Genomic DNA, 23640 nt, shown 5'->3' with positions numbered 1-23640 from the left:
AGAAGCATAGAGGTGCATTCAAATGAAGAACAAAGAGAGAAAGAGAGAAAGATAAACTTCAATGGTGAGGTCTGTTTGTGCCCATTACTCACCTTAGCTCTGGTTTGCATGGAGGCCCATCCATTTCAGTGGCACTACTTCTGGAGTAAAGTGTAGCTCATGATAAAGTTGGCTGAATGAGCCCTTCTTTTGTGTTTTGAGCAAAGGTACAGGTTAGTTCTCAGTTAATCTGAAACCAGTTACTGAGTTCTACTGTAAATGCAGATGCTCTGTGGAGTGCCTATCATTTAGGAAGCTATCATTTGATTGTTGAGACTTAAACACACATGCTCACTGCTATAGCTGTCATTTTTCACTTACCCAAATAACCATCTCTTGTTTACAGTGCGGTTGTAGCTGTGTTGGTTTCATGACATGACACTCACAGGGTAGGGGAAATATTATCTTTTATTGGTCCCATACAGGGTATTTCCTCACCTACTTTGTCCTTTAACTATCTCTTAAAAGATGAAGACTATAATATTTTGTTAAGCAGCAGTTTGTAACATCAGTAAATGCAAATCCAGAATGAACATTCTACCTATTAGCTGAATGATTCCACATTGATTTTTGTTCTCCTCTTCCCTCCAGAGGATGAGATGTGAATTTATTATGTAGAAATGGACAAATACCACAAAATGTTTGGTGATTTAGAAAATTAATTCCCTTTGCTCATGCGTCTGCCCTTTTTTGTGTTTGCTTTCTGCAAACATTAAAATGATCAAGATTTACTAGCCTAATGCTCTTGGAAAGTAAATTTGAAGCATGCGCGTTTTCTGCCAGAGAGCAGAAGTGCCGGGTTGCAATGACAAAGCTATGCTGATGCCTTGAGCCTAAACTTGCCTAATGAGGGACAACATTCTTCATCTACTGCAGCAGTGACCATTTCTCTTCATTGTGCGCTGGGCAATTAGTGTGTTTGAAAAGGACACTGCTTAACACAGCAGGGGTCAGGTTCCCAATAACCCTCACTAGAGTCCTGGCACACAGGCAATTAAATGGGGATCTGACTGTGCTACTGGCAACTAGGGCTGCGTGTGCATGTGCAATTATTGGGGGTGAATGTGTTAAAAGAAAATGTAATTGCAGCTGTGCACCTAGACAACTGATTTTACAGTGGCATATTTTTTCTAGGACCAGTGCCTCAGGCAAAGCCAATCTGGCCCAGAAAAAAAAAAGAATAAACTTCGTGTATTCTCCTTATTTGAAAAATTCAGAGTCTTGGTGCCTCTTCAGGCCCTCTAGCCAATCATTAAAGTGTCATTCATCCAATTAGGATACAGATACACTATCATGTGACTTCCACCGCCTTTTGTAACTCACATTACTCTAATTTTGAATAGTGAGTATCAGATACTTGCAGCAAATTCTTCATGGCCCATCTAAGTTTTAAAAAAAGAGAATAAATTGGTCAAGTACATTTGAATTACAGATAAATCAGAGGAAACCACAAGCTGCAGCTCTTCTGCGAGAGAGAGAAAAATACTCACACAAAATAGCTTATTTTATTTGCAAAGAATGACGGACTCAGTTCTGACATGAAGATCTTATGGGGAAGAAGGGGGGTGGACTGGAAGCAGGTACTTTGTTTTCTGGTTCAGACTTCTAGTTCCAAACATCAATCTTCACCCATTAAAATAACCACTCCTGCCGTTCCAACTGTAATTTATTCAATAAGATTCTTTTTGAGGAAGTTGCAGGGATTCTTGTTTTTCATTTGTCTTTGTCTGGGTCTGTGAAATAAATTTGCCATATTGTCCATTTCATGCTAATTTCACAATATATTCATGTATTCATTTCATCTATGTAATCTGGGAAGCACTCTGCTGACAATCAGACTCTGCAGTTAAAAAATGGAGATACACAAATCAGCTGATGATAACCAAATACAATGATTTTACATAACAATAATGAAAAGACTGGAAATATTCAAGGTAAATGGAAGTGAGTTGAACTGGCTTTTAGGCTTGATCCTTTTAAATTATTTGTAGAAACTCCCAAGGTGACAACCAGGACAGCTGAGTTCTGTTCCATCCTGCTACTGGTACAATATGTGACCTTGGGCTACACATTCAGTGCCTCTGGCCTCAGTTTTTCTAGGAGTCAAGATATTAATGTCAGGGTAAGTAACAGGGTTTTCAGAAGGTGTGCCAGTATGCCTCAGGTTCCATGCTATCTCATATATAGTTAGGGATGAATATTTTATGCCCTTTATATCTTTACCTATCTAACTTAGCACACATTTTGGGTTGCCACTGGGTTTATTTTTAGGTCATTCCAGGAATATGTATCTCTGCAAGTCCTATTTCTGGGACTTATATCAGATTGGGGTAGTGGACTGCTGCAATCTACATGGAACCTGCAGGGATATAGACAAACTAGTCATTGGTAGTCTCTTTCTTGTCATTCCTTATGGGCCCTAAAGGGAGAGGAACATCAATTTTATAGGAGGAAAAGAGTTTTTAAAAAACACTGTGCAGTGAAATGAGGTGGGAGGGGGGACATGGAGGAACTTCAGGACACTGATGTGAGTTACTAAATGGCTACAAGACTGTGGACTAAAAAGGATCCATGCTCTAAGGTGAAGGACACTTCCTGCATGGTGCTGAGCCTTCTGAATTCCCTCCAGCAGCTCTTGCAAGGTATGGAGGGAACAAAGCACCTTGTGGAGCCTTAGAACACTGGGTTGCTATTAATCAACTTAGAGATATGTGAGAAGAGTTTACCTACCTTACCCAGCCTTCCCATTTCTTTGTGAAAGACCCTAGTGGAGACAGCATATTTTGGGAGTGAACATGCTGGTGATATCCCCAGAATGACTTAGATGTCTGCAAGTACCAGGCACGTGCAGAGCTGCAAGCAAACAATTGTATTGTGAGCAGTAGATTTACACTGGCCACATACAGCAGTGCTGTCTGCTTTGCCATATTTGGACACCATTTCTCTAAGAGGAATGGGATGAGCAGAACTGGTTGGAAGTGGGAGGGAAACGGTGGGAAGAGGGACTGCTAGGAGTTGTCTCCCAGAAAGTGCTTCTGTTTTGTGTTCTGCTTTGTTGAACAGAGCAGGATGAAAGCTATTCCCATACAGAGCTCTGTAAGTTTACACTAAACTCCTTATCAGCCACATAACAGCAGCTGTGACTGCTGATCTTACGGCTTTGATTGTTGAGTTTCTAAAGTTTTATCTTAGAACTGGGAGCACGAGTTTGAAGGCCTTGAAGGCTGAAAATATTTGGATCCCAATAGTTTTTATGTGGCCACGTCTTATTGTGACCATAGGGGCAATCTTAGGCTCAGTGGGTCTGTGGACAATTGCATTAATTTGCTACAACTAGAAAATACTGTTGCCGCTTTTTGATGCAAGCAGCTAATAAAATTGCAGGGCCATGGAGTTGTTCTGACTGAAAGCAGAAATAGATGGAGTCTGGAATTCTCTTTGTATTCCTTGCAAACAAACAAGATTGCATTAAAATCCTGCTCCCCTGGACACAGGAAAAAACAAGAACAATAGGAGCAGCTGCTTAGCTTGCAGCCCTTACCTCTTTAGCCAACAAACCCAAAAGTTATCTCTCTAGCTTTGCCTAGACTAGAGTCACACTGTCATCACAGGCTGCGGCTTAGCTTTCTTCCTTTTTCGCATGTGCCTCTCCCTCTGTTCTTGTGTGTTCTCAGTTTCTGTGTGTTCTTTCATGGCAACCTCCTCCTTCCCCAAACCTGATCACAATCCCCATACTCTGCTTGCATAGTGCTATTAGATATTGATATAAATCTGGATCTTCTATAATCTCTTGCAGCTGTCTTAAATGAAGGGCACATGCAGTTTGAAGGAGCCTTTAAATCAGCCCATAACATGGTGTCACCTAGTTCAGAACAATACTACATGGCTTTTCCTAGTAAACATGGTTCAAATTGCAGTTTCAAAATGTTATTGAAATCAAAGAAAGGATTTTCACCCAGCTCATGAACATAAAAGTAGCTTTAACATCCTGCTGCTGATTTGATTGAACAAATGTTCTGTACTTTGGGGATTGTTGGATATTTTTTTACTGCTCTCTTGCCTCCTTGATATGTATTGACATGACTGCAGTCCTTTGAACTGTGGTCAAAGGCCATAAAATATTGCTGGCCTGCCATTCTGTTAACTGGCAGTTCTGTATAATTAACAAAATATAACAAATTTTATTAACACAAGCCTTCACCTTGTCTGGAGTCAAGATTGTGCTCAGTGCATCTTATCAACAATAATGGGATATCATTATGCAACTACCAGCACTAGGGACTGATTTTCTTCTTCAGTCACTGGCTCTTTTTTGATCAGAGATGGTACATGTCGCAAAACTATGGATCAAATGTATCTTGTGGTCAGAAAGGTGGCTTTTCTTGAACATTACTCCACAAAAAAGAAATAAAATTAAAAGCTAAATTAACCCCCCCACATTCTGGCCTACCATGGTATGTCCAGAAAAAAAACATTTGTTAAGAGAGTGTTCTATAAGGAATCTGTGCTGGAAAAGATCTACTATCTGATAGATAAGTAATGGGCTTCATCAGTCACGTTTGCGCATGAAAGGGTGCAGCAAAGCAGAAGGGAAGGGAAAGAGAGGAGAGAAAGAGAGAAAGAGAAGTGGGGGAGGGAGGAAGGGTGTCTCTTGGAAGTATTTCCCAGACAGCCAGATTTCAGCTCTGCAGTCAGACTTGAAAAGACACAGATCATCAGATACCAATGCAAGCCACTGAAAACTGGTCATAAATATTAGAGAAAAGGGTACAATGATAAAGAAAGTGATGTTTTAAACCTCCGTTGTTAATTGACAGTGTGTGTGTGTGTGTGTGTGTGTGTGTATGTATAGAAATTGACAGTGTGTATGTGTTTGTGTGTGTAGAACCAATCAGGATAAAGAACTGCAATTTGTCAGGCAGGCATGCTGTTGAAAGCCCTTGTCTATAATATTAGTGATAAAGAATCTGCCCTCTGATCTATATGATTACATTTAATACAGAAGCATCCAAAATGTTCTAAGAGCTGAACAGACACAGGAAGACCGAAGTTCCTGACCCCAAAAGATTGCAAGTCCTTTACTTTAGTATCAAAGCATGGAGGGGTTAGTAAATAAGTTTTGTTGATGTGACAGAATGGTAGTGGTTGGTTAAATAAGCTTCTGGCTTATGACACAGAATCTACTTTCTATACTCTATCTGATTTGCATGTGAAACAGACATTTATACCTTTGGTTTGCACTCTGTGACAGCAGTGCACTGAGCAGGAGCAGGAACTCAAAAGATCTGACTTCTTTTCCTACTCTGCCACTGATTCATTATATGGCTGTGTCTAGACTACATCCCTTTTCTCGAAAAAGGGATGTAAATTAGACACTTTGATATTTCAAATGAAGCCGGGATTTAAATTTCCTGTGCTTCATTTGCATAATGGCGTCCACGGTTCTTTTCGAAAAGGGGCTGAGAGTGAGGTCTGGTAGCTGTAAACAAACTTTATGGGACCATAGGAAACTTGGCTATACCCATGAAAAGTGAACATCTGGATAAATAAATCATTCTGGATGTCAAATATTTCTGGACCTGAGAGTTCTGAAGGTTCAACATGTATAACTATTACAATACATAGAACAAATGTGTGTGTGTGTGTAAGCGTGTATAATATATTCCATGCATATCCCACACATGTGGTATATATTACATTTTACATTTCTGGTTATGAACATTCATAAAAACACAATGCAATATAAAATATATTTTGCATTTTCTCCAAAGGAGGTAAAAAAATCTCATGTCTCCAGAATTTCAGCACATTTAAATCACAGGATAGGTTTTTGTTCCTGAGCAAACATCATGGATATTCTTTACATTCAGAACAAAATGGCAAGGTTTCTATCCTGACTTTCATTTCACATGATGCCAGAACTTCAAGGTTAAAAACAAACAGTGAAAGCACCTTGAATAGATACAGATATTTTCTGGCTTCAGTCCTCCCATAATATCATCACACCCTTCAGAAAACAAGTCCCAATAGAAGTGGCCACACAAACATTTATTAGAAGAAGCAGCAATATGTTCTGTTGAAGTATTTGACTGAAATTTAAGTAGCTGGTGAACTGTGGTGTCAGTGGGTTTATAGAAACCCATGGCATCTTGCTATGAGCAGCATTGCTTTTTTCCCCCTTGTGATTCAGATATGGGAATGCAATAAGAAAATAAGACAGTTCATTCATGTTGCAGTGTGTCATAAACTGACACTAGCAAATATCATGTGACATGTCCTAAGTGACATAATGTGATGTGATGCATCAGAACTACATCATGTTCAAACCCCAACAAAAATGATTATCTGCAGCAGTTTGAATTAACTGTGGATAGATAGAATCTGTGAGTCATTTGCTAGTGCTGTGACTTTATTAGAAATGGTGCAGCTCCTATCCAAAATATTCAGCCCATGGTGTGATTAAAAGGTAAATATAATATATTTTATGCCTAGAGTTTCTAGGTTCAGGTTAAAACTAATAAAAAAATCTAATATAATGAAGCAAAAAATGTAAGGCTAGATTTTTTTTAAAATACATTGAATATACCTCACATTAGCATTTTGAAGTCTTGAAAATTGTTTGTGGATGGAACCTATATCTCACACATACCCTGGGATATTATTCTCAAAACCAGGGGACTTCAATGGACTTAATTTTACACATTAAGTTCAACTGCCCTAGACATGCTGGTTACAGTTCACTATTATATTACCAATCTTCATCACATTAAATTCCAGGAGACCATCTGTTGCCTGTTATTTTGGGGGCAGAAAGAGCTGACTAATTTTGGTTCCCATGCATCATATAAGAAATCTTACAAATTTGATACAAATAGATCAATAAGAGCTGATCTTTATTATCTGCTTTCTTCCTCACTTTATTTTTATGGCTATTAAAGGTGTTATCACTGCTAGATTATTTTTGACTGTCTCAGAATAATGTGTCCAGTGTCACTGATATTTGTGTAAAATGCTGGGGTATTGAATGGCTCAGGAGATCAGTATAATCTTTCACCCTTTGAGCTGTAGTTCAAATCCAGTCCAGGTCAGTAGTGCATAAAATTTGTTCTCATCTAATAGGTGTGAATTAAGTTTGGTTTCAGTTCCATGCATTTGTCTGATTTTAAATGTGCTGGAATTTTCTGTAAGGTGAAACTTTAGTTAGGATTTCCCAGGTTTTGTGAAAATAAAGTCATTCTCCTAAGCTTATCTTCACTAGGAAATTTAATTGTGTTTAAACAAGCCTGTGTAGGTGATACGATGCTGATCACAACTGACTGCTCATCTTAGAATCATAGAATCATAGAATCATAGGACTGGAAGGGACCTCGAGAGGTCATCGAGTCCAGCCCCCCGCCCTCAAGGCAGGACCAAGCTCCGTCTACACCATCCCTGACAGATGTCTATCTAACCTGTTCTTAAATATCTCCAGAGAGGGAGATTCCACCACCATTTTTTCCTAATGTCCAATCTAAACCTCCCTTGCTACACTTTAAGCCCATTACTCCTTGTCCTGTCCTCAGAAACCAAGAGGAACAAATTTTCTCCTTCCTCCTTGTGACACCCTTTTAGATATTTGAAAACCGCTATCATGTCCCCCCTTAATCTTCTTTTTTCCAAACTAAACAAGCCCAGTTCATGAAGCCTGGCTTCATAGGTCATGTTCTCTAGACCTTTAATCATTCTTGTCGCTCTTCTCTGTACCCTTTCCAATTTCTCCACATCTTTCTTGAAATGTGGCGCCCAGAACTGGACACAGTACTCCAGCTGAGGCCTAACTAGTGCAGAGTAGAGCGGCAGAATGACTTCACGAGTTTTGCTTACAACACACCTGTTGATACAACCTAGAATCATATTTGCTTTTTTTGCAACAGCATCACACTGTTGACTCATATTCAACTTGTGGTCCACTATGACCCCTAGATCCCTTTCCGCCACGCTCCTTCCTAGACAGTAGCTTCCCATCTTGTATGTATGGAACAGATTGTTCCTTCCTAAGTGGAGCACTTTGCATTTCTCTTTATTAAACCTCATCCAGTTTACCTCTGACCATTTCTCTAACTTGCTAAGGTCATTTTGAATTATGTCCCTATCCTCCAAAGAAGCTGCAACCCCACCCACTTTGGTATCATCTGCAAACTTAATAAGTGTACTCTCTATCCCAATATCTACATCATTGATGAAGATATTGAACAGTATGGGTCCCAAAACAGACCCTTGAGGAACTCCACTTGTTATCCCTTTCCAGCAGGATTTAGCACCGTTAACAACAACTCTCTGACTACGGTTATCCAGCCAATTATGCACCCACCTTATCGTGGCCCTATCTAAGTTATATTTGCCTAGTTTATCAATAAGAATATGATGCTAATATTAGGTAAGTGTGTTCAGCAACATGCCAGATGGTCATGGGCAAACAATGGTGCCGATAGCTTTATACAAGACTAAGGTTAACATGACTCATCCTTGTTTACACTGATGAGTAAGAGTCCTATAATCTAATTTTATTGTGAAAAATAGAGTTTAAACCTGATTAAATCTCTTCCTTTACATGAGGTTTTACAGGCCTTTAGGCTGAAGTGAGTCAGAATATTTTGAACTTAATTCCAGAATGTTCATCTTTAAATTTTACAAAATGTTTACACACTGCAGAAATACAGGCTCTGGGGGCTATGCTGGGATTCAGGTGGCCCTCACAAGCAATGCAGTAATGGATCCCATTCCTTCAGTGCTCATGTTTGTTTTCTTCCCTTTTCTTCACCCTAATATGAGGTTTTGCTTTGTCCATTGTATCCAGACCTACAATCACAACCCAGTGTAGTTTCAGACTGGGTATTGCAGCCATCATATTTGTGCCTTTTTTCCAAGGCACCCATTTGCAAAATACTCATTGAACCAGGCACACTTGGCGAAGTAGGCAGCAAGCTGAAATGTGTATTCAGGGCATGCATCAGTGTGAGACATATATTATATAAGATGTACATATGTGTATAAAACCCAGTGCGTTTTCCATTTTTATGATAGCAACTCTTAAAAATTTCCACAATTCCTTCATGCACCCCAACATTTCTGAAAGGCACCTCTGCTCAATGGATACTAGGACTTTTGCCAAAGAAATGGTTTAAGTTCCTCGATGAATCATTTTTGGCAAGATAGCATTGGTGGCTAGTATACTATGTGAAGGAAGGCAAGCCGCCAGCCTGGCCCCGCCCACATTCTGCCCCCAGAACACCTACTGTAGGTGTTCTGGGGGCGGACTGTTGCTGCCTCCAGTGCCTACCCTCCTTGTGCTCCAGACTGGGGAGGTGGGAGCCACCTGCTGCCCTCCCTCCCTGTGCCCCAGGGCTGAGGAGGCTTGGGCTATGCACCCACCCACCCTTTCCATGATTGAGGCCGGGGCTCATGCGTGTGCTCACCTGACCTCCTCCCCACCCCTTGGTGGTGGGGGGGGCGCACACACGCGCGGTGCACTGCCCCTCTCCCCATGATGGGGGGAAGCAGATTAGCTCCGAGGGGGGCAGGGCCTCAGCAAAAGGGGTGGGGCTTGCCTCCCCCAGCCCTTCCTTCACTGACTGCCCATGCAATATAGTATGACAAGCCAAAAGACATTAAGAAAATCTTTGCAGAGTAAATAGAGGGACAAGGGGGACAAAGGAGGCAGCGGCTATGCCTGGAGCCCCGGGCCCTTTAAATGGCTGCTGGAATATTGTGTCTCTGGATGTGGTGCTGAGGGCTGGTGGGGTGGAGGGGTATGGTGTGCTCCTAGTGGCACTTAGGGCTGGCTTTCCCAGCCCCACCCCTTCTGCCCAAGGCTCTGCCCTTCTGGAAGCATGGAGCTGGACCCTCCACCTTGCCCAGGGGCCTGCAGAGACTGTCAGCACCCCTGAGGAAACGACAGGAAGATTATCTTGAAAAACAACAAATAGTATGGTAGACTTTAAAGACTAACAAAACATGTAGATGGTATCATGAGCTTTCATGGGCACAGCCCACTTTGTCAGATGACCAGAGTGTTATATGTCCAGAACCAAAATAAACAGGGGAGGAGGGGGAGAAAAAAATAGGAGGGGGGAACAAAAGGAGGCAGTGGGTATATAAATATCAAAGGGAAAACCGAGCTAGTATGTAACAGGCAAAACACCATCTCCTTCATGTCACCCCCTCTCCCATTTCTGAGACTACTTGAGTGACTTGCCCTATGGCATTTCTAGAAAAAAAAGTTACCTTGAGATACCAAATTTCAGGTGGATTGGTTAGGTTTTTGGTGAAGTCAGTAATGCAGAGCAGAGGAATTAAGAATTAGACTTGTGGGACCAGGTTTTCAGGAAAGCTGAGCTCAGCTCCCATTGAAAACCAACGTAAGAGTAAGATTTTCAAAGTTGCTCAGCACCCAGTACTGATACTTGTGGCTTGATTTCCTTTTGGTATCTAATGAGAGCTGAGATTTTCTGAACAGTTATGTGTGCTGTGCAATTATGCAAAACTGGCACATCTGGGCAACCTTAACTGCCTATAAGGAAAACAAACTGTGTTGTATTAAAATCTGGCATAGTCAGATACAGTGCAAGGAGTAAGACCTAACTATGCAAGAACATTTTACTGTAGTGCCTCAATTTGCTAAAAACAAATGGTTAACATGGAGACATCTCTCTAACGGAAGGGAACACCTCTAGTCAGTTCTCACCTCTATATTTCAATGCAACAAAGGCTGAAGCATGGCATTTACAGTTACAGTGGGTGATTTCATCCCTTCGAAATGTCCTTAAAGATTAGCAGTCATAGATTATTTATTAACTCTTAGTTGAATGTATTTCCAGGAATGGAAACAACATATTATATCAATGTCTAGTTTCCAAGTTTAACTATTTGAATTAACAGGAAAATGTACGCTACCGTGAAAGCTCAGCCCACATACCACTTGTAAGACATTTTCTTTAGTGTTTCCTTTTTAGTACAAAGCCTTTGTTCTTTTTAAAGCTGGTGTTAATAATGATCATAACACCGGAATCTACTTGTGATAGGTTGTAAATAATAGTTATAGCTGAAATCAGGCTTTTGGCAAAACCATCTAATGCAGGCAGTACAGCAGTTTAATTGAGCTGTTTTGATAGTGAACAACTCATTCAGAGGCTGGCAGAGGGAATTGTATCAGAGTGGCACTGACTGTTTCACTCAAACACTCCTGCTGCCTAGATAACAAAATATGTTGTGTAAGTCTATGATGATAGCAACTGCAGCGCGTCTGGTATTGTTTTCCTTAGTTGTGGACTTTGGTAGCAAATCTATCCTCCACTAAACCCTTCATTTAACTGTTGAATAGTAAAACAGCAGGTCTAAAAAGTGATTAAAAACAGAGAAAAACATAAACATGTTCCAGGCCTCCAAATCTGGGATCAGTGAGGATTAATTATCAACCTGATATCTACAATTAAGTGATTCTAGTTCCCTGACAAAGGTTGGTTGGTGTAAATTGGAATCTGGGCCTGTTTGCTTTTAAAAGAATGTTAAAGCCTTCCAATAAAGTATGGAATGAGAAAGAGGTAAACAGCAGCCTGAAATGTCTGTGACTGGATATACAGTGCCAGGGAGTGATGGAACCAAGCTAGATTCTTCTATGGCAAAAAGAGATTGATGTCTGAAGAGAAGTAGCTAAAGTAGATCCTACTGTACATTGCCAATGTGTTGCCCCAAGAAAAAAACCCTAAACCAAAAATAATTTAAATACTGTAAGTGTATGACCTTTAAATAAATTGTATTTGAATTATGATTCAAGATAGCATCAGGAAGTCTGGTAAGGAATAATTCACAGATGAGATGGAAAATGAAGCTTGAACCAGTCTATTTTAAAAACTGCAGAAATGAATTCTTTCTTAGTGCTATCACATCAGGTTTTCAGATAGCTAGATCACGTGAGGTTTAATTACTGAACATTTAAAACTACATACATATGTGTTCACAAGTCCCGTATGAAGTTTAATTATATGAAAAGAGAGGGAACAATCCCAAGCTGTCTCACTGGGCAGTTGGCAGAGGGCTATTCACTTCAATGAGAGTTTGCAGTGGGCGGTGGCATGAATGTAAGAGGGACTTGTAGTCTTAAGTCACTAAGCCCTCAGAACCTCAAAGGTATTTAGGCACCAAACTCCCACTGAGTCATTGGGAGATACTCTTGAGAATGTGATCCTTAGGGGCTCTTTTGAATCCTGGGGCGGGGCCAACCCAGATGTTCCAGCGGGCGCCCAGAAATCCCCCGGCGGGCGCCATGGCACCCGCGGGCACCACGTTGGGGACCACGGCTATAGAGGTTCAACTTGTATATGAGAACTCCATCTGGTATATCCTATCTGAAACCAGAAAGTACAGGATTTCTCTCCAAAAAATCTGGTCATCAAGATTTGCTGCTTGATTTTGCAAAAGGAAGGAAATACGCATATGTGTGAATAAGCAGCCAAACTTTTAGTACTTATCTGAAGATTTATCCATTGCTCGCAGTTATAATGAGGCTAATTACAATTATAAAAGAAGGTTACTTACTACTGGAGAGGCAAGCATGAGTCCTGGTCCCACTTGCTTTCAACATGAGTCATCCCATTGGGTCAAATCCTGAGATCCTCTTCTTTAGCCCTTCTTTAGGAATACTTGCATTATCCCCAGGGTTTACCCAGTTAAATATAGTAGGACTGTTCTTGAGAGTAAGGGCTACAGATTTAGAGCTACTGGGCTGTTGTAAAAGGAGGGTGGCCAAACTGCAGCTTGTGAGCCCACGTAGCTCTTTTACAGTTAAAGTGTGCCTCGCAGAGCTCTCTGCCCCTCACCAAATCTCCAGACTGGGGGTGAGGTGCTTGGAGCTTCTGCCCTGAGATAGGGTTGTGGGGTTAGGAGCTTCTGCCCAATGGGCTGGGAGAGTCTCAGTTCTCCTGCCCCATGGGAGACGCCTGCCGGAAATCAAAGCAGAATTCCCTAGCCCCATATCCTGCCGCAAAGCAGGAATCTGGGCAGGGCTGAAGCCCTGAGGCTCCCCTTCCCCCCCCAGCAGGCACTCCCAGCTCCTGAACATCCAAAGATTATTATACGAGGCTTGGACGGTCAGTAAGTTTGGCATCCCATGATAAAAGAACCACTTCTCTATTAACGGTGTGTGCTTTAGGGAAGAGCAGCAGTGGGTCAGTCTAATCTGTAGAAAAATCCAGGCATGTGTGTGAATTCCCCATCCCAAAGAATTGAGAGTTAAAGCTCAAGCTGTACGCTTCTTACTACTACTCCTGAAACAATCACAGATTAAATAGGATGAACTGATCAGCCATACTTCTTGTAAAGATATCCCTAGAGATAAATGTACAATGTTGTTATGGAGGCTGTGGTGGTGTCTGCAGCATAACTAAGGCTGACAGACTGCTTGCATGTGGGTGGCTGTCTTCTTTCCAGCTGTGACCAGCTGAATTATATCACCTGTCCCACTTGATATATTAGGATATGCCCAAGCTCAAGATGCATGTTGCTGCAATAGGGAAATTAATGTCCACCACTAGAGGCAATTAATAATGATTAGGAGCAAAACAGCAGGGTTAAATCTGTGCATTTAACAAAGTGTTCATACAGCTTTTTTATACTATACTTCAGCCAGGGAGTTCTCTAAAATTTTGGCTCCTTTTTTGGGGGACTAGGACAGTCAGTTCTTAATTAATGTGTAAACTTAGCTGAAATGTCAAAGTTGTTTCAAAGAGACATGTTTATTCATTACAGCACTATTACAGTAAAGCATCAAACACACGCGCACAGTGTTCGGCAGCAAAATGTTCATCATGTTCATTCTATGTCCACCTCCATTCCCAGCAGCAGAAACCCTGTGTACACATTTCTGAAGTCAATGTATCTTCTATTTTTTATTCTTCAGTTAATGTACTAAAAATGGTACATGGAAAATAAGTAGTGTTCCTTAGGGTAAGATCTTTAATTCTCAAATAAAATGGTCAGTGATGGGTTATTAATTTCTCTTTTATGCAGAGCTGAATATGGAAAGCTTAATAAGAACAAAATGCTCTTGAATATATGAAACCTAAAAAAAATTATATAGTCAGCAGTACTGTGTGACTCGGTAAACATAAATATAGTGTTACTAGCCCCAAGAACTTGAAAATCTTGAGTCAGGCTGCCAAAATCATGAAACCGTTTTAAAAATAATGAGATTTTTACAAATATGTATGTATTGCGATCTTTTTTTGTAAGAAATAAGGACAAATGGGATCATTGTGTTCATTTAGTTTTATCTCCTGCACAGGTCATCGGATGTCCCTGAATTAATCCTTGTTTGAACTAGAGCAAGACTTTTAGAAAATCATCCAATCTTGATTTAAAAATTGCCAGTGACGGAGAACCATCATAACTTGTGGTAAGTTGTCCCAGTGGTTAATTACCTTCACTCTGAAAAATGTGTACCTTATTTCCAATCTCAATTTGTCTAACTTCAACTTCCCGCAATTGGCTCTAATTACACCACCTTTGTCTGCCAGACCAAAGAGCCCGTTATTATCAAATTTCTCTTCTTCATGTAGGTGATCAAGTCACCTCTTATCCTTCTCTTTCAAACGTGAAATAGATTGAATTCCTTGAGTCTTTCACTATAAGGCATGTTTTCCAATCCTTTAGTCATCTTGGTGCTCTTCTACGAATTCTCTGCAATTTATCAAAAGCCTTTTTTAGTTATGGATACCAGAATGGGACACAGTAGTCCAGCAGAAGTCTCATGAGTGCCAGGTACAGAGGTAATATAACCTATGGTTACCAGGTAGCTTCAGAAAAAATACTGGACACACTTGATGGGGGGGGGGGGAAGGGGGAGAGAAAGGACCGGCCGTGAGGGGAGCAGGGCTGGCCGGGTCGGCGAGGGGGAGAAGCAGGGCTTGTGGGGGGGTGGGGGAGGGGAGTTGGGGGCAGCGGGGTTGGCCGGGGGAGATTGGGGGGTTGGGGGGCGGCCGGTGGGAAGCAGGGCTGTTGGGAGTGGGGGCAACGGGGCAGGCTGGGGAAGATTGGGAGGAGGAGAACCAGCCAGCAGGAAGCAGGGCTGGTCGGGAGGAGGTCGGGGGGGGGGGAGAGAATCAGCTGGTGGGGAGTGGGACTGACCTGGACACAAGCGGATCCCAGGGCGCTGCCTGTCCTACGCATGGTCCCGGCGAAGCACGGGTGAGTCTGGCTACGGAATGTGCTTGAGCAGCACTCAGGAGCACGGACAGGGCTTCTCTTACTCCCCAAGGCATCACTTCTATGTCAGATGCAACCAGAGGCTCCCAGCCACTCCCCCCGTCCCTGCCAGGCTTCCATCGGGCGCCCAGCCGGAAAACCAGAAAATACTAGACATTGCACATGTCCGGTATTTTCTGAACTTTTTTACCGGACAGAAGGCCCAAAAACCAGATTGTCCATTTGAATACTGGACACCTGGCAACCCTAATATAACCTATCTCAACTACTCAAGATTTCCCTGATTATACTCTTAAGGGTGACATGGGATACGAGTTCTATGGGACTGTGGTGCCCAGGTTCCAGGAATATTCCTGGTCTGGGGTGTGGCTCCACCAAAGTTCAGGTCCTGGTCTCTCTCCTGGACCTGCCTGTCATCCCTATATGCTCCTCCTCCCTGTGCATTCCCTGCCTCGCCCGCCACCCCTGGGCAATTTAAAATGGCCTGGGAGCCCCCGCAGCTACTGCCCACAATGCAGTGGGGCTAGAACTGCTTCCTTCAGCAAAAACTGTGATTGCTAGCATGTCCCTGCAGCCTGGGGAAGATTGTCTCCCTGTGCTGTTCCCTGGACTCCACAGCAGACGCAGCACATGGAGACACCCCCCAATCCTGGTGCTTGCATACTTCACTCTCTCCCACACCCTTTTTCCTCCCAGAGCCTGATCCCTCACACCTTTCTGCACCCAAATTCCCTCCCTGAGACCTTCCCCCTCCTACATTCTAATTGTCTTCCCCAGACCAGAGCCTATACCCAGCACCCAAACTCCTTCAAAGAGCTTGACCCCAATTCCCTGTTTCAGCCCAGAGTCTATACCCAGACTCCTAACCAGAGCCTGCATCCCAGACCTCCTCCTGAACCCAACTTCCTCCCTGAACTCCCTGCTGCTCCCCAGTCCTTGGCCGCAGCTCAGAGCTTACACACAACACCCAAACTCCCTCCCAGAAGCTTAGGCAAGTGGGGGAGAGAGAGTTTTAATGGGGGAGGAGTGTGGGCTCTGTGCATTCTGGGAACAACCCACATTTCTGCAAAAGAGCTGCCCCCTGACAGATGCCCTTTGACCTGGAAGGTCATACTCAGTTGGTTACCCACCATGATTTCCCAAGTCCTTTTCAGTCCCTGCTTCCCAGGCTAGAGTTCCTCATCCTGTAACTGTGTCAAATATGCTCTTGGTTCCTAGATGTGTGACTTTACATTTGGCCATATGCAAATGCGTATTGTTTGCTTGTGCCCAGTTTACCAAAGATCCAGTTCAGTCTGTATCAGTGACCTGTTCTCTTCATTATCCTACTACTCCTTCAGATCTTTGTGTCGTTTGCAATTTTTATGTTTATCAGTGATGATTGTATGTTTTCTTCCAAAGTCATGGATAAAAAATAATAAATACCACAGGTCCAAGAACTGATCCATGTGTGACTACTAAAACCACACACATGTAATGATGATTCCCATTTAAAATTACATTTTGAGCCCTAGCAGTTAGCCAGTTTTAAATCCACTGAGTGTGTACCATGTAAATTTTGAATAGTTCTAATTTCTTACTCAAAATGTGTGGTACAAAGTCAAACACCTTACAAAAGTTGAAATATTTTACGTCCACACTACTACTCTTATCAAACAAGCTTTTTGTGTCATCAATAACATATATCCAGTTAATTTGACAAGATCCATTTCCTATAAACCCATGCTGGTTTGTACTAATTATATTACTCTCTTGTACTTTTTTGTAATAATCAAGTCCCATATCAGCCTGTCCTTCATTTTGTTAGGGATCAGTGTCAGGCTGACAGGCCATTAACTGCCCAGTTTATCCATTTACCCTTTTTAAATATTGGCATAACATTAGCTTTCTTCCAGTCTGCTGGAACTTCCCCACTGTTTCAAGATTTATTAAAAATCAATGTAAATTGTCCAGAGAGCTCCTCAGCCAGCTCTCTTTTAATGTGCCTTGTGGTTTTGAAACTTTAGGCCACACTTGGCTCGCATTTTTCCACTGTTCTCGGCAACCATCTGGGTAAAAAACTTGCTTTTTCACAAATTTGAAAGCTGAGTTTTTCACAAAATCACCTGAATCCAGGAGCTGAAACTTCCCAAATATTGTGATACTCGTAATAAAATAGTGAGTTTGTTGTACTGTGTCTAACGTCAGATGATAGACCTCTTTACCTCAGGCCCCCGCCACAAGCAACATCCTCCCTTTCCTCTCTCATCATCTCATTCACTTCTATGAATTGGGCTGTGGAGACCTGCAAAATGCAGGACTGCATTCATGGATCTCATTGAATGCAAAGGCTAAGGCTGGACAGTGGCAGGTGTTAGGGAACTAAATCTAAATAAATCACATATAGTTTTTAGGAATAATCACTGGCAAGTTTTCAACTTTAACAATTGCTTTACCTTTTCAAGGTCCTTCTGTAATTATAAAGGGTAACATGATTTACTTTTCCATTTCCCTCAGTGAATGCTGTCATTAGCCTTAACGTCTGTAGACTCCCCACACAAAGCTGTAGTTTGTGGGAGGTAATAGCTGATTCTATGTAAATCTGATGTGCAATTGCTCCTCAAAATCAAAGCATTAATGACTTAGTAGTAGTATTCCTCCCAATCCAAGCTGTGTGCATGCATCACAGCTCATCTCATGTGCTACACATGAATGAAAATATGGAAACCCTTATTTAAGGTGGGAAAGGAATCACAAATGCACTCAGCCAGAAGTGTAGGAAGAGTCTTTAACAAGATTTAGCAATCTGCCTAAACTACATATTTTGTACTGCAATCTAATGAGAAAACACTTCGACTCTGCCCGCCTCAATGTAGGTGAGAAATTAGACATTATGAATGTTTTTGTGTACTTTGGTAAATGTCAGAGAAGCGATCAGATTAGCTGGAAGATTTGCTGATGGGAAGATGAGCAGGAACAAAACATCAACAGGCAATAAGAAAGGGAACCGAGGACTCCTGCATGGCAGGCCAGGACACATGCCCCATCAGGCTGGCCCTATGGAAACATTTTATGCTTGGTGTAGACTCTTCCACACAAGATGGTTGTTCAGAATGCACTCCTGTTTGTGAGGAGGAAGTGGTATTGAGAGGATAAGTGAAGCTATAAATATAATCTCAACTCAAGAGGAAAGGCCCTGAAGGAATAAAATAGGGCACAAAGGCACTTCCTTGCATGTGAAATGGTGTGCCATGAGAAAAGGGTCTCTAGATTTGAATTGTGGTTGAATGAACCAAGAGGATATGTGCTGTAATGGCTCCTATAATTGCTGCAGTTATATTAATGTCAATAAAAGGAGCAGCCTGTTGTAATTAGAAGTGTATATAGGGCAATAAATTATAGGAAAGTACCAATGACCAGAGGGACAAGTTATCAAAATGGATAGGATATTAAAAAATTAATAGGAAAAACATATTCTTGGATCATAAGGAATGAAATTCTGAATTGATTCAAATCTACCATCTAAATATCTGCAAATCCATGCTTTCATGCTCCCATCCAGGACACAACCACCCAAAGGAAGCTATATAAATCTTAATATTATTCCATGATAACAATAATAATGAACTACACTTTTGCTTAGTGCCCATTGATCTCACAGAAAACCTGGCTTTTCTGACAGCTATCACCACAAATTCATGTGCTGCCTGACTTTTAACAAGAATTGCATTGTTCATTTACTGAATTAGTCTTTCGTGTACAAATGAAACCAGAAAAAGCTAGTTTTCCCAGCCTAAAGTTAATTTTCTTCGCTATTATTATTTTGACTTCGTTGTCTTTTAGCAATTATTTATGCAGGCATATCTTTCCAACCTAATCAGTTTCAACACATTTTTTCTCCAACACTCAACCTTGGGTAGCAGGGGAAAAGCTATTATTTTAGATGCTGTTTTATAGGATGACAATAAAAAGCCTATTGGGAATAATTGCTTAATCTTGTTGTTGGTGTTTAGATAGGAACTCTGCTGTGCTAGGCTGGACTGGGGAAGCAGCAGACATCTGTTCCATGGGACCTCAGGCTGGATTTTCTTGATCTTCAGCATCATAAGACCTTGGTCTTAGCACATGGAGTTCTGCTTGCATTTTGAGACTGAAAACAACATAGTATTTTTCTCTCTCCATTGATTTGTACTAATTGTACACATATCTGAAGAAAGTTGAAGTACTTTCCCAAAACTCACCCAAGTCTACTTTTGCTAAAAGAGTAACATATGGATCCATATTAACATCATGAAAATATCTGGCTGGATCATGGAACTAATAAATAGATGGACAGACCGTGCTTGCATCACAATGATTTAAAAAAAATGTTGCCAGATGTTTATTTGAAAAGCACATGAAACAGAGTGAAAGCAATTCCAGGGTTTTTTGCAACTGGAAATTGGAATTCATCATTGCCGGGCACTAAATGATCAGATGCTTTTCAGAGGTTCTTAAATCTATTTCATCTCCACGATGACAGAGATATTAGACAGCTGTTGGAAAAATCTGTCCTTTCTTTCAGCGCTGCAAACAAGAAAGCTTTCCATTTAACTACAAAAGGCCAATAAAGCTCTTCAATGTACTAATCAGTGTAGAAATGAGTAGTGGCAGAGTACAAGGAAGGACTTTTCCACTTAGGTTAGAATGAAGTTTAGTTGGTGCTTCTGACCTGTGATTAGCACACATTGGGGTTTGTATTTATTGTTGTTGTCTGTGATTCTGAAAAGATAATCAGAGGATTGAAGGCAAGAGCCCCTTTTCTGAGCAGCTGTGCAAATGTTGGAATATGCCCTGTCAAACTGTTGTGGTCCAGCTAAGGGGTTCAGCAACTGGTCCTTATGCCTTATATGAGTGGAAAGAGAAACTACACTGCCCTATAGGCTGGGAGGCAGGACTGGCCTTACCATGAGGCGAACTGAGGCGGCCGCCTCAGGTGCCAGACTGGGTGGGCGCCACAAGGACCCAGAGTGTAGAAAACTGTGTCTGCTGCTGGCGGATATGTATTCTCTCTGCTCTAGATGCACAGAGATGGAGGAGTGCTGTGCTGGAGGAAAGAGGGCACAAGAGACATAACAGGCAGGCAGGAGAAAAGGTGGCATGGGGGCGTCATTTGAACTCCCCACCTCAGGTGTCAAAATGTTGTGGGCCAGCCCTGCTCGGAGGCCTTAGTTTGGTTACAAAAACATGGTTTCGGTCTGGTCTGTACTCCGAATAAGAACTATGTTTGTATCTGGGTTCCAGTACAGAGGTGCTGTAGCCAGGTTATATGCCATAGCTAAATATGTCATGGATCTAAGACCTTAGCTCCTGAATTACAATTCTACCAGCTTGTCTGACTGGAGCTGAAACCTCTGTTTGCTCCGACTATGTCTCACACACATTGTCTTCTCTCTTCCCATTGCCTACTCACTGTTTCTTCAGAGACATACTGCAGGCAGGGGACTGTGGGTTGTGTATTTGCGTTTTTTGTGTATGTAACACAAAGGCTTTCAGACTTTTTCACAGGGCAAATCACATCGTAAGAGACACTGTCTTAGAGATAGCTCCCCTCTCATTTGCGATCGTGCAACATCACCATGGCAACTACGTACATGAAAGAGCAATATTAGGGAAGTATGTATGCACTTTAACTCTCTGTATTGTGCCGCATGTTTTATCCTTTTCCCCAAGTGTTAAATCACTCTCTGTTTTGCTATCCATGTGATCTCTTCCTTCTGCTTGTTTTGGTTTTATTCTTCCCTGAACTTACCAAGCTCTTACTGCCCTGCCACTTAGTCCTCCTCTCCCTCCATATGTTTCTTGCCTCTTTAATTCCTTGCTCCCTGGACATGCTACATGGTTCCTTTCTCCATGTGATGTTCCTTTCCTACTGGTAGCACTGGTCCCTCTCCCGGCCCATCTCTTGTTGGTGGCTCTTGCTCACAAGCTGTGCTGACACGTTGCAGTCCCACAGGTGTCATTGCTCTGAGGGTGTGTCTAGACTACAGGGTTTTGTTGACAAAAGTGGCCTTTTGTCGACAAAACTAAACCTGCATCTACACTACCGCTGAGTTCTGTCGACATAACGTCAACAGAACTCAGCAGTTTTGTCGACTCTGGTAAACCTCATTTTACGAGGAATAACGCCTTTTGTCGCCAGAGTTCTGTCAACAGAAGGCGTTATTGCATCTACACTGTCCTTTGCGTCTACACTGCCATGTCGACAAAGCAGCTTGCTTTGTCGACAGAATTGAATGTAGTCTAGACGCTCTTTGTCGACAGAAGCTTTGTCGACAGTATCTGTCGACAAAACTTCTGTCGATAAAAGTCTGTAGTCTAGACATACCCTAAATCATAGCAGTTCAGTTGGCCCAAGTGGAGGTGGTTGGGCTGTTTCCCCTGCTTTGTTCACTGATGCTTTACAGCTATTACACCTCTTCACCACAAAGTGACTGAAAACTGGAGGAGGTGCTGGCATCTATGAACCGTCAGGTCACCAGCAAGTGTCCTGAAGACCAGCAGTGATGGACGGTCCTAATATCTGCAGGGGTTTTCGGTGCCTGGACAGGATATTCATTATTGTGAAAATGAGTGATCTGAAGCATGTGCTTGGCTATCATGATGCACTGACAAAATGTATGTATAAGAATACAAAGTCTCATTTGTAGACACATCATTGAGCAAATAGTGTTAGTCATCATGCTAGTGTCAAAGAGAGGGCTTTCTCCATCTCATAATACATTACCTGACATTAAGACATATTTGTTTCATTACATTTGACATTGAAATGACAGTATTTTAGTTCTGCTCAATACAGTTAAAGTGCATTCTCTGACCATGCATTGCTTTTAACATACCCTCAGATTTAAAATAGGCAAGTCTCTTAATTTCATAGTAAACTACCACTACCCTAAATATATATATATGGGTAAAAATATGTATGTGTGGTACAACAAGTGACTAAGGATACCTGATTGCATTCCTGACTCTGGCTTTCAGTGAGATTATGAAACTGAGCAAAACACCTAGCCTCTTTATACTTTTGTTTGCCCCTATTTAAAGTAAATCCAATACCTGCTTCACAGAAGTTAAGAACATAAGAACGGCCATACTGGATCAGACCAAATGTCCATCTAGCCCAGTATCCTCTCTTCTGACAGGGGCCAATGCCAGGTGCCCTAGAGGGAGTAAACAGAACAGGGAATCATAAAGTGATCCCTCCCCTGTTACCCATTCCCAGCCTCTGACAAGCACAGGCTATGGGCATCATTCCTACTCATTCTGGCTAATAGCCATTGATGGACCTATCCTCCATTCATTTATTTAGTCCTGGACTTCACAATGTCCTCAAGCAAGGGTTAACTGTGTGTTATGTGAAGAAATACTTCCTTCTGTTTGTTTTAAATCTGCTACCCTATTAAAGTTCATGGCTGTGTCTAGACTGCATCCCTTTTCTGTAAAAGGGATGCAAATTAGATTTATCACAGTTGCAAAATGAAGCGGGGATTTAAATCTTCCCCACTTCATTAGAGTAAAAATGGCTGCTGCTTTTTTTTGGCACGGAGCTTTGCCGGAAAAAAGTGCCAGTCTAGACGCGGATCTTTTGGAAAATAAAGCCTTTTCCGAAAGATCCCTTATCCCTCTTAAAATAAGGGATAAGGGATCTTTCGGAAAGGCTTTATTTTCTGAAAGATCCGCGTCTAGACTGGCGCTTTTTTCCGGCAAAGCTCCGTGCCGAAAAAAAGCGGCAGCCATTTTTACGCTAATGAAGCGGGGGGATTTAAATCCCCGCTTCATTTGCAATTGCGATATGTCTAATTTGCATCCCTTTTACGAAAAAGGGATGCAGTCTAGACACAGCCCATCAGACTTAACTAACAGCACTCTTAAACTCCTAGGGTGAGAGACTCCATATAAACTCAAAATATTATTACAGCTAACAGACTTTAATTTATAGAGTTTTGATGGCAACTGATTTTGTGAATTCAGTTTTTGAACAGAAATTATATGTATTTGTTATGATACATTACAAGGGATTGTCTGGTCTTAGAATGAGTAATTGAAAGCAGGGTGTAGAAAAGATGTAAATACTTTCTGCTTGTGCAGTGAATGAGTGCATTAATGTTCAGATTTATGTCTTAACACTTTGCAATTGTTTGCTATTTAAGCTTTTAACTTGGTTCCCCGCTAGCTTTAAATACTTGAGTAAAACCTTATAATGGGTTAGGTAATCATTTTAGCTTGTATATCATAATGTGAACTCAAACACATGGTTATGCTAAAATCCTTCCCGGTTGCATCCCCCTTCCATCGATTACAGAGGGAATGTGTTATTGACAATAAAATCTGGGGAAAAGAACGTCA

The 23640-nt window shown here is 41.7% G+C and overlaps 2 long non-coding RNA genes across 3 annotated transcripts in view; one reads left to right on the top strand and one right to left on the bottom strand.

Annotated features, from left to right (window-relative positions):
• LOC106733013 (uncharacterized) overlaps window positions 1-23640 on the top strand; it is a 103729-nt gene that overhangs the window by 66732 nt on the left and 13357 nt on the right. The window contains exons 3-4 of one of the 2 annotated variants that reach the window (XR_012901985.1): window positions 14357-14467; window positions 19269-22744. This is a non-coding gene — a long non-coding RNA (uncharacterized LOC106733013). Of the gene's footprint in view, window positions 1-14356; window positions 14468-19268; window positions 22745-23640 lie in introns of those variants that run through there. The other variant, XR_012901984.1, reaches the window with a different exon arrangement.
• On the bottom strand, window positions 1748-22456 carry LOC142827315 (uncharacterized). The gene is made up of 3 exons (XR_012901986.1): window positions 22351-22456; window positions 2770-2892; window positions 1748-1879 (listed from the first exon to the last, which is right to left on the bottom strand). It is a non-coding gene; the product is annotated as an uncharacterized LOC142827315 (long non-coding RNA).

This window comes from Pelodiscus sinensis, chromosome 2 (genome assembly GCF_049634645.1).
Source record: "Pelodiscus sinensis isolate JC-2024 chromosome 2, ASM4963464v1, whole genome shotgun sequence".
NCBI classification, from domain to species: Eukaryota; Metazoa; Chordata; order Testudines; family Trionychidae; genus Pelodiscus; species Pelodiscus sinensis.
The sequence above is the reverse complement of the archived record's forward strand: the minus strand, read 5'-3'. Positions and strand labels throughout refer to the sequence as shown.